Source organism: Peromyscus leucopus, chromosome 16_21, assembly GCF_004664715.2.
Source record: "Peromyscus leucopus breed LL Stock chromosome 16_21, UCI_PerLeu_2.1, whole genome shotgun sequence".
Lineage (NCBI taxonomy): Eukaryota > Metazoa > Chordata > Mammalia > Rodentia > Cricetidae > Peromyscus > Peromyscus leucopus.
In genome coordinates, this window is record NC_051084.1 from 75,700,151 (window position 1) to 75,712,391 (window position 12,241).

Below are 12,241 nucleotides of genomic sequence, written 5' to 3' on the forward strand. Positions count from 1 at the left end.
TATCTCCTCCTCTATTTAGACACACTTGTAAACAGATGCACAATCTGTTTGGACAGTGCAGAATGATCTTGTCTTTCAATTCATAACACAATGGCAGTAATAGATTTGGGTATGTAAACCTATCACACCACCCCAGACAGTGACCTTCCTTTATTTTACAACACCCAAGTTCAGTCTGCTTTCTTATGTGTAAGATACTAGGTTGCCAATCCACAGGAATTAAATAAGCCAGAACTGGCCAGTCATGTGATCTCATCTTTTCTTTCACTCTGCAGACTCATGGGGCACAAAAGAGCTTATGATGAGAAGGGGGATTCTGTGTTATCTATAACAGAATGAGATGGTGCCTGAGGTGATGGAGTGGCATGTTGGAAGAAACCTTTAAATATCCCCAGTGTATAGGATTACTTCCAAACTCATAACAAATTTAAATATATACCTTTGTTTTTATAGTATTTATTTTGAAATTTCTTTCTGATATTTCTCCAAGTTTCTAATAGAGACACATGCTCAGTTCTTTTTATTATGACACCTATGTCAAATATTTATAGCTACTTTTTATTAAAATTATGTCAACGTGGTTTTAAAACTTGCAATTTAAGCAGGGGGTTCATGGCGCTTGCCTTTAATCCCAGCACTCAGGAGGCAGAGCCAGACAGATCTCTGTGAGTTCGAGGCCAGCCCGGTCTACAGAGCAAGATCCAGATCAGGCACCAACAAATAAGAGAAACCTTGTCCTGAAAAACCAAAAAAAAAAAAAAAACCTTGCAATTTGTTCTTATTTTATTTTGATATTTAATTATAAAATAGATCTATTTAGTCATTTGAATATAGAAACAATTGTGAAAATAGGGTTTGAACAGAAGTCAAAAATTAAACTGAGTCCCTGTTATTACTATACAATTATCTCTACTAGATAATTCAAATACCAGTATGGCATTTTTTACTGCACATTAGAATTCATGTGAGCACAATGAAAAAGAGAAGGATGAATGCCACAGTGAGCAATAAGACAAAACAAGTCCGTTTGCGTATCAGTTTCTTAAGTGATTTATAGGCTGAAACACATTGGATTCATAGACAAAATGGTATCTCAGCCTGGGTCAATGAAAGATGGGCCTACTAAAATATTCCACGGAATTCAATCTGTCTGAAGCCTAAGGAAATGTCACCGAATGTAAGAGCTGTAACTGCCTGTGGAGTCAAGCATGTTTCAGACTGGAATGGATTTCTAGCAAGTTTTTTTTTCTTCTCATTTCAGGAGGAGGAAGCAAGCAACATGAAAAATAGAAAATGCAGGGTGGCATGCACTGACATCCCATAACCCATCACACAAAGATACCTGTCACAGCTGTGAGAGTGTGGATGAATGTCTAACTCAGGCATTCTGACGTTCCCATCCATCTTCAACTGTCTGGCAAGCCTGAGGCATGCTGGATGGACAGTCTCCCAGGAGTAGACTCTTTTGTGCCACCAAGATCTTTGCATCATAGCACAACTGACCTGGGTCTCTGGGACTCTTTGGATTAAAGAAGAGAAAAGGTAAAATGAAAGGAAGTAAATTAGAGAATGAAGTTATGAGATGCATTTAAACTATAGATTCATTTTAGAAGTGTTTAAATATGGGTATAGAGTCTGTTTAATAGAAGCATATGCTGAAATTTCTACCATAACCTTTGGTATATAAATCAGAAACTTTTTGTATCAAGAGGAAGGAGGAAATAATTTGAAAGGGACCAATTTTTTTAAAAATAAAATCTTTTATTTTTCTGAGGCACAATTAGACTTTATTAAGAATATGCTTAGTATAGACTTAAAGTATTGTAATGTAGATTTAAGTAGTCAAATCAAAAGAGAAAAATGAAGAGAGAGACAGAACATTGTAGAGTAGTCATGAGCTTCTCAGAATTACTCTTATATTTTCTTTCTCTAAATGTAGGTGGAGATGTAGAGATCAGGGACAGACTGAAATTATTCTCTTTATCTGATGCTCACATTTTCATTTTGAAGATAGTCAACAGACTTGTATTTTTAAACAATATAAATTCGTCACCAATGTCTAATGCAAGCATTCTATTGACAGCAAAGATAAATCTGGACACATTTTCTAATATGATACATTCCGATGGCAAAGCTGACCTGAGCTTCCTGACATTCCCAGATGACCCAGAGGCCTGCCAATCTTCTGTTCCAATGGAGATTTAATATATGAATGATCTCTGTGGAGGTTTTCTTGACTGAAAGATGAGCAGAATGATTTTTAGATGTGTTAATTTATCCCATAAGTGATAATTAGGATGATGTTCACTCTGTGAATGAGTAAAGTAAAGACAGAAAACAGAACAGAGCATAAATGCTGTTGCAGAGCCTAGAACTGTTTGTTGGGCATCATGGAAGTTTTGATATAAGAAAGAGACTTTTTTTTTTTCCAACATCATATAGATGAGACAAATAAATTTGAGAGAGACCAAAATGCATTCCTAGCATCCTGTGGTAAAATGTACAGACACTAGAGAGTCAATTTCTTAATCTCTACGAGGCCTTTGCACTCTTTAATAGGTAACAAAGAGCAAGCAGAGAGGGGCTTGGTGGAGCAAAGCAGAGACTGTAAAACCACACACACACACACACACACACACACACACACACACACACACACACACACACGCACACACACACCAAAACAAAACAAAACCTTAGACAGTTGGAGCTAAGATCTGTGGTTCCCAAGAAATGCAGCTGCAAGAGATGTCTGGAAGATATTTAACACCATCAGACAGTTATGAATCTTAAGGCAGGCATGGAGGAAAAAAATAACATATTCAGGAAATAGGGAAATATATGTGCAGCAAGCTGCTAGACTCTATAAGTGGGTATGTTGGTAATGGAATAGAGGGAGGATACCACTGCTACTGAAAAGGCTTTGGAAATGCAACTGGTTATCAAATCTAAAATATGAAGAATGCACCAAAGTTTTGGAGTTCATGTTTATTTATAAACAGTTATTTTAAAATTAAGTACAATAGCTAAATACATAAGACAACCATAAGGTGAATTCAGTCTCAGAGAAGAGAAAAACCTTTTGCAGAAAAATAGTGAATAAGTAGGTAGAGTATTTTTATACCACAAGGACACTTGCTCAGCTATGTTCAGAGCAGCTTTATTTGTAATAGCCAGAACTTGCCAACAACCTAGATGCCCCTCAACTGAAGAATGGATAAAGAAAATATGATACATTTACACAATGGAGTACTACTTAGATGATAAAAACAATGACATCAGAAAATTTGAAGGCAAATGGATGGAACTAGAAAAACATCATTCTGACTGAGGTAACCCAGACCCAGAAAGATAAATATGGTATGTACTGAGTCATAAGTGGATATTAGCTGTAAAGTAAAGGATAACCATACTACAATCCACAGACCCAGAAAGGCTGGTTAACAAGAAGGGCTTAAAGAAGGAAGCATGGATTTCCCAGGGAAGGGGAAATAATAAATCTCCTGGTTGGACTGGGGTGGGTGGGTATAAGAACTTAAGGGATCAGGTTGGGGAGTAGACAGAGAGGAAGAATGATGAAAAAGATGACTGGAAAGGGAGGCTATGAGTCAGGTAGAAGCCTGATGCAAGGGAAACTCCTAGGAGTCTACAAGGATGGCCCCAGTTAAGATTCCTGGCACAGTGGATGCATAGCCTGAAGGGGCCATCCCGGGTGATTGGATTGGTGACTATTCCGGTTGTCATTGGGGATCCTTCATTCAGTGACTGATGGACGCAAGTTCAGAAACCCAAGGCCAAACATTGTGCCAAGCTCCAGGAGTCCAGCTGAGGAGCGATTGTAGGAGTCAGCAGGGCAGGGACATCAGAGCAAAACCTACAGAAATGGCTAGCTAGCTCATGGAAACTCACAAAGTCTGAATCAACAACCAGGGAGCCTACATGGGACCAACATAGGCCCTCTGCATATAAGTGACAGCTGTGTATGTATCTTGGTCTATTTGTGGGTCTCCTTGCAATGGGAGCAGGGCTGTCCCTGATATTTAGTTGGCTCTTGGGAACCTTTTCTTCATGCTGGATTTCCTTGCACAGCCTGAATGCAGGGGGAGGTGCTTAGTCTTAAGGCAGCTTGATATACCATACTTTGCTGATGCCCATGGGAGGCCTGCCCCTTTCTGAGCTAGTACAGAGGAAGGGTGGATTGGGGAGAGGGGGAAGAGGGAGAGAATGGGAGGAGGGGGAGGGGAAGCTGTGGTTGGTATGTAAAATAAATAAATAAGTAAAAAATGAAAAAATAAAGGTGAATTAATTCGATTACATAGATATCTCTAACTGTATATAAAAATCTCATCAGTGAAAGCATACATACAATAATATTATACAGAATGAGCAGGGTATATTTATGTATTCAGGATATATATTTATATACAGAAAAGTATGTAACAGCAATGCATGAAAATAGGGTATGATTTTGAAAGATAATAGAGTATATATGGGTGGGCTTGAAGGAAGGGAAAGTGTAAAGATACAATTATATTATAATATCAAAAAGAAAAATAAATAACAAAAAAGCTCATATTCAGTATCCAATCAAAGAGGGCCCAAAGAGGCATGTAAACATTTCTCTGGGAAGGGGAAATAGAAGAGAAGATCTTCTGAGTAAACTGGGTGTGGGGGTGGGGAGAATGGGGAAATGGGAACTTGAGGGAGTGGGGTAAGTGGCCCAAGAGGAGGGTTGGGGGTGGCAGGATGAAGAGAGAGAGGAAATAAAGAGCCATCTTGATAGGGGAGACTATTTCCAGGTTAGGGAAAAACATGGTGGCAGGGAAACTCCCAAGAATCCACAAGGATGACCCCAGCTTAGACTCTTAGCCATAATGGAGAGGGTGTCTGAACTGTCCATCTACTGTAATCAAATTGGTGACTACTCTAATTATTATCAGAGAGACTCTATCCAGTAACTGATGGAAGTAGATGCAGAGATCCACAGCCAAGCACTGGGCCTAGTTCCAGGAGTCCTGCTGAAGAAAGGGAGGAGGGATTGTACAAGTCAGGGGGGGAAGGTCATGATGAGGGAACCCACAGAGACTGCTGACTCTGAACTAACAGTTCGAGAGTCTACATGGAACTGACCTAGGCCCTTTGCATGTGTGTGACAATTGTATAGCTTGGTCTGTTTGTAAGTCTTCTAGCAGTGAGATCAGGACCTATCCTTGCTGCTTAGCTGGTTTTTGGGAACCTGTTCCCCATGCTGGATTACCTAGCCCAGCCTTGATGTATGGGGAGGAACTTGGGCCTACCTCAACTTGATGAGCCATGTTTGTTCAAGCCCAGGGGAAGCCTGCCCCTTTCTGAATGGAGATGGAGGAGTAGATGGGAGCTGGGGAGGGAATGGGAGGAGAGGAGGGAGGGGAAGCTGTGTTTAGTATGTAAAACAAATAAAAAAACAGTTAATAAAATAAAATGAAATGTAAAAAAGAAAGAAAAAATACCAGTATTTGTTTTAGTCATCAGCCATGAACTATTTATTTTGTGGAATCAATAAATTTAGAACCAGTCCAAAAAATAATAAAATAAAATTCAGAGATGGGAGTAGCAATGAGAATCAAGCCTGCCCTTGTAACAGGAAACATACAGAATGCATGCAATCTAATACTTTTCCTGGAACTCTTTAGAAAACAGACATTTGGGTAAGCAATTTGCCTCAAAATCTGGAGAGATAAATGCCTGATAGACAAGACTGGTATGTCTATTCCCTGGGACTGGATTCCACATGAGCTGGTGAGTAAATTAAATTTATGCTAAAGGCTGTGGGGTTTAATGTGATAGTATGAGGATCTGGAGACCACAGACTTAGGGGCCTTGGTACCTGTCTAAGGTTTCCCCAGCCTTACAACCATATTTATCAGTGATGGGGTATAGTGGCAGGGCCTATGTTGTAGTGAAAACCAACAGCCCCAGTCCAGGCATGTTGTCTCTTCCAGCATAGAAGTATCATGATTTGGTACCAATATTCTGTTCCACCAGATATGTACCTTATGCATCCCTTTGATTGTGACTATGATCAATTTTACTCTTGTGATTAGGCACAGATTATCTGTTTTAGTTTGCATTCTGTTGCTGAAATAAATAACATAACCTAAAGAAATGTGGAAGAAATGAGTTTATTATAGACTATATGTCCATCACCAAGGGAAGCCAAGGAAAGGCACAAAACAGAAACCAATGGAGGAAGGCTACATGCTGGCTTATTACCAGATTTCTTTCAGATACATTTAGTATAAAGCTCAGACCCTTCTTCCAGGGATAGACCCACCCATACTAGTCTGAGCCCTCCAATTAGCAATCAAGAAAAGAATGATAGAAATGGTCACAAGCAGATTTTATGGGGGGAGTTCTTCAACAGAGACTCTCTCTTCACATATGATCTTAAAAGAAGACAATACAGGAGACTATCTGACCTAATGAGTTAAATCTTTACAAGGGGAACTTCTGCCTTGAGAAACTTGAAGAGGGACTTGAAAAATTGACTTGGGAGAGATAGAGAGTCTCATAATGAAAGCAAATATCTTCAAAGACCTGAGGCTGAGCCTGCGGGCCAAAGAGCAACCCCAGTCTGACAACCTAATTCTGCCAATAAAAGGATTTCCATGTAGGTAGAATAGGTGTAGAAGTCTATATTTTTGTTCAACTTTCAAGTGAAAACTCAGTCTGGCAAATTTCATTTCAACTTTGTGTGATAGTCTACATGAAGAGCCAGTAGGTTCTGTGATGTTCTTCACTAACAGAAACTGAAATGTTTTTGTTTTAGTCCACAAAATCTGCAATAGGTCTTGTATATGTGAACAAAATAATAATGTACAACAATTTATCCTTAAATTTAAAGAGAAAAGACAAATCAACCTGTCACCTAAAGGCACCACTGGATAGCACAACATCTCAGGAAATGATGTCAGACAAAAAAAAAAAAAAAAAAAAAAAAAAAAAAAAAGAAAAAAGAAAAATCAACAGGGTCAGATTGCCTACTGTTTGCAGTATTACACTAAGAGAAATGGCAGGACAATCTAGGAACAGATTCTCCCAAGGGCCATATGCCCAACTTCTGTTTAAATGTGACTACATGTGAAAGACAAGACAAGAGCAGCTCTTTCTCTGACACACACACTGGCAAGTATGGGACAAGTACCAGACAGCTGAAAGATCCAATGTCTCTAAACAGTAGAGCAAAAAGAAAATCCAAGAAGGGAAATCTTATGATAAAAGATGAGTAGACATCATAAAAACAACAACAACAAACAAAAACAACAATAACAAAGACCCAAAAATCCATGATGCACTATAGCAGAATAGGGACAACAGGAAGAATTGGAAGGCTCTATTCCTTTCTGGATAACCATAGCAGCTTATTCAGATCAGTCCTTCTCATAGCTAGATAAATGCAGATCTCTACTTTTTACTGCCCTGTCCCTCACACTAGTAGTAGGTTTAAGCAAATGAGTGATAAGGTATATAATAAAATATCATGCACATTGCCTAAAACTGAACAAATTGGGTCATTTCAAATGTAGTATTGTGAAATCTTTGGATGTCTCATTGTTAAATGGAATGAATTTATGTTTAGAAGATCAGCAGAATGCAGATATTTGATCATATTCTTAAGTTCTATTGAATAAATCTATGCACTATATGGTACTTCAAGTCAGTAGACATTACAGAGTATTTTCCCTAAAAGGAACTAGTTTCAAGGGTGACTTCAAGCTGTATGTGGTGGCACAAATTCATGTACCCAGTCCTTGTGAGGTGCAGCAGGATGATAAAAAGCTCAAGGTTATTGTTGGCTATATATCTAGTTTGAGGCCAGCTTGTTGTACTTGAGACTCTGTCTCAGAAATAAAATTTAAATAACTATATTACATAGTACATTTGTGGCCAACTTGTGCCACATAAGACTGTCTCAGACAAAAAATAACATAACTAAAAAATCACTGAAATTGACAATATTGCAAAAAATCAGACAAGAATCAGTTCAAATGAAGAACAACACTTACAGAGTTTTTCTATTATTGAATGACAAGCTTAAGGTTAGGGAAAGTAGAAAACTGACCTTCACATCACATCAGCATAGTTTGTAGTCAGGACCACATTAATATTTGCAGGGCAGTAAACTGTAGGATAAAGTCTGAAGCAGAGAATATTATTCACAGAGATGCATTATGAAAAACCTGGAATATGGAGTGAATATGAAATGCTATTTTTATTACTTTGAGATATACTTAATATGCAAAAATATGTTTAGGGAGAAAGTAAATTTGAAGATTTCCATTAAGCATAAACTATATGCAAAACGAAGGCACTGGGACATTTGCCATCAGGACAACGTGGGTAGAGGTTACTTGTGTAGTCTATAAGAAAAGCGTGATCTAATTCTGAATAATTTAACTTAATAAATCTAAATAAAATATAAAATAAATAACATTATGAATTATTAAACTAATAAAATAAACTCTTTTTTAGAAGCAAATGAAACACAGGAATGCTTCTGTGTTAACTGTGTTACACACAATGACATGGAGAATGGATTGATGAATTTTTAGTAAGCAGCCTGCCTGTCACACATCATGGTTGCTTCAAGTTTTAAATCTCTATTGTAGTTTTTAGGTCAGATATTTTCTCGTACTTATTCTAACTACCTGGCAATTTGCCACAGGGATGGTCTGGAGGTTGACACGCTTTTGTTCTTTCATATAAATATTCATATAATTAAAATTTAATTTATAATAAAATATATGAACTCTTTTGATATTTAAAATGTTCCAGGCAATTTATAATAAAATATAATATTTATTCTATTGACAATTTTTTGCAGACTCAATATTTAATAGGGAATAGATACATAGGAAACAAAGTTTTCAGAAATTGTTTAGGACGAGGAGGGCTTTACATACAATAAAAGTAATTTACTGTGACGGTATGTAAGTGGGTATTTATTATTTGTAGGCTAAAATGAAAAAATTCAAATTATAGTTTCAATATCTCAAATTCAAGTACAGAGTATAAAGACAGAGAGTTTGGGTGGTTGGGAATACATTTGCACAAGTGCATTTTATAAATACAGGACAGGTCACAGCACATTTAACATTGGAGCTACAGTTTAAAATAGTTCAACCAAAGAATGAGTTTCCTGATTATTTGTATTTGCCTTATTTTGCTTGTTCTATTCATTTGCAAGCCCCATGGTATCTAAAAGACAGAATGGAGCTAAGATGACTAGTCTTCATAGGTATAATTTTATGGCATAAAACTGTATTTTAATCTCTGAAATTCTGGGGAACAGAGATATTATTTTTTGTTTTACTGCCAAAATGAACAATAAACTAATGTGGGGTGTAAATAACATAAGAGGCTACTAACTACAGAAAAAGCTCTGTTTTAGAGTGCTTTTTTTTTAAAGGGATCACAATGTGACTCTTGTGGTTTATATTTAATGTTGTCTAGAGAAAGATGCATAAACTAAATATAACTTGAAAGTTACTTTAAGCCTTTGCCAGTGTTGTGGTTTTGTTTATAATTCTTTATTATGTTCAGATGTAAGTAATGATACCTCCATCCACAGCCATTTCTTTGTATATACTAGAGAGAGAATAAGTGTTGTTTTTTTTTTGTTTGTTTTTTCAAGACAGGGTTTCTCTGTGTAGCCTTGCACCTTTCCTGGAACTCACTTGGTAGCCCAGGCTGGCCTTGAACTCACAGAGATCCACCTGGCTCTGTCTCCCGAGTGCTGGGATTAAAGGCGTGCACCACCACCTAGAGATACAGGATATAGATTTGGATAAACAATTTTCATATGGAGCTAACTGTTGCTGTAATTTAATTAACTCGGCTGCTCTCAAGCTTCACTCTTTTCTTCCTCTTATCATATAGATTCTACACAAGAGCTATGACATAACTTTTCATTTCCCCACAGAGAATACTGCACAGTTACTTCTGCATCCTTCTGAGGTAAAGGTACCATTCACCTCTTACAAAGCACATCTTCCAGACTTGACAAAACTTTTCCAAGAAAAAAATCACTTTAATTGTTTTATACATAGCTTAAGATTGATTCAAATACTGGAACAGACCCCGGGAGATGGCACAGTGGGTCATGTGCTTGTCAGAAAACATAAAGACATGAACTTCAGTCCCTAGAATCCGCACACAGTTGAGTTTATCACATCTCAGGCTCTCACAGTGATACAGGAGAATGAGATAGGAGAATCTCAGGAAGCCTGCATACACGTAGGCAAAGAATCAAGGAGACCCTGTCTTAAGATAGGAAGCAAAGATAGACACTCAACTTTGTCCTCTGACCTGCAAACACCTACACCCACATACATGAGCATGCAGAAACATGAATACATAAAACTTGTACAAATACAAAAAAATCAAGTAAACCAAACCCAATATAAAAAACAAAACAAAAAAAATGAATACCAGTAACCATGTGTAAATTTTATTTTTGTGTTTGTAATGCTAGGGCTTAATTTTTTATTTATGGAGTATCTTTAATTCCATTTTCCATTAAAGATTATAAACTATATGTTTCCCCACCAGATATAATTATCCAGATATTTCTTTAGGCTTTAGTTCATATCACATGCAAAGCAAATATATAACTTCATTTTGTCTGTGTACTCATCACGGTTGCTTTTCGTACTTACATACTTCTATGAGTGAGGAGTATACAGAAGTATGAGGGGAGCCCTTCATGATGCCTACGTTACATACATATTGCTGCCATGAGGACCAACCTTCAGCAGCTCATGGATCAGAAGGATCCATGGTTTGGTGAATTAATCACTCAACTTGATGTTTCTATCTGAGGAAGTAAGACTTAACGCTCTGGGGCCAGTAAAAGGGGACACACACACACACACACACACACACACACACACACACACACTCCTCCAACATGTCAGGATCTCACCTAGGCTTGCTGATGAATAGCAAGCCAGCAGCAGGTCAGAGAAACTGAAGAAGAGAAACAGAGTAGGCAAACTACTGGACAGACAGACATACACAGGAGAACTTCTCTGAGGACCAAAGCTTAGTTCTCTATTTTGTTATTCTTAGTGTTGTTTGATCTGCTCTATTCCTTTTCTGTTCTGTTCTTCTGCTCTGATGTTTCCCTACTGTCTCTATCGAAGTCTTCCTTCTAGCTAACTTAATTTTTTCTCTTACAGCTTGTAAACTCCAGCTAAATCTTTCAAGCAGTATAAAAATTACAATGTAGTTACATTCTATTTTCTTGATTGCAATGAATACAAGTAAAAAACACGTTTTCCATATCCCTTATATGATTAAACATTTTATGTATTATAGTTGAAAACTAGTTGTCCCATGAACCCACATACATTTATACCCAAGCAACTTGCTATAGATTAACAGAGTAGATACAAGCAGGGTATTTTTTTTAACAAATAGAACTCATTCTACTTTATGTACACATTTTTTATTTTTTTAAAGTGGAATCAAGATTTATGTTTTAAATTCCTATTATTGACAAATTATGTCCTCTTTTAAACTGAAGCAAAAGCATTTTTGGCATTGTATTTCACTTTTATTATCTTTAATATAGAGAAGCCAAATTTTTAAAAAGTTTTATATGACTCATTAATTTTTTAATTAAAAAATTAATTCATTTTACATACTAGCCACAGATCCCCCTTTCATCCCTTCTCCTACTGCCCCCTCCCTACCTAACCTCCCCCTCCCCAGACCCATTCCTGCAAATGGGTAAATTCTCTCATGGGGGAACAGCAAAGCCTAGTACATTCAATTGAGGCAGGACCAAGTCCCTCCCCACTGCCTCAAGGGTAAGCATACCCACCATAGGTAATGGGATCCAGAAAGCCAGCTCATGCACCGAGGATAGATCGTGATCACACTGCTAGGGACCAACTCAAACAGACCTAGCTACACAACTGTCTCCAATATACAGAGTGTCTAGTCTGGTCCCATGCAGTTTCCACAGCTGTCCATCTAAAGTTCATGAGTTCCTATGAGCTTGGTTCAGTAGTCTCTGTAAATTTCTCCATCATGATCTTGACCTCTCTTGCTCATATAATCCCTCTTCCCTCCCTTGGACTAGACTCACAGAGCTTGGCCTGGTGGCAAGCAAGGTATTTTTCTCAGCCAGTTATTTTACTGGCAGGCTGCATTTTACAGTTAAAAAGAAAGAATCAATGACTTTAGTATTTATCCC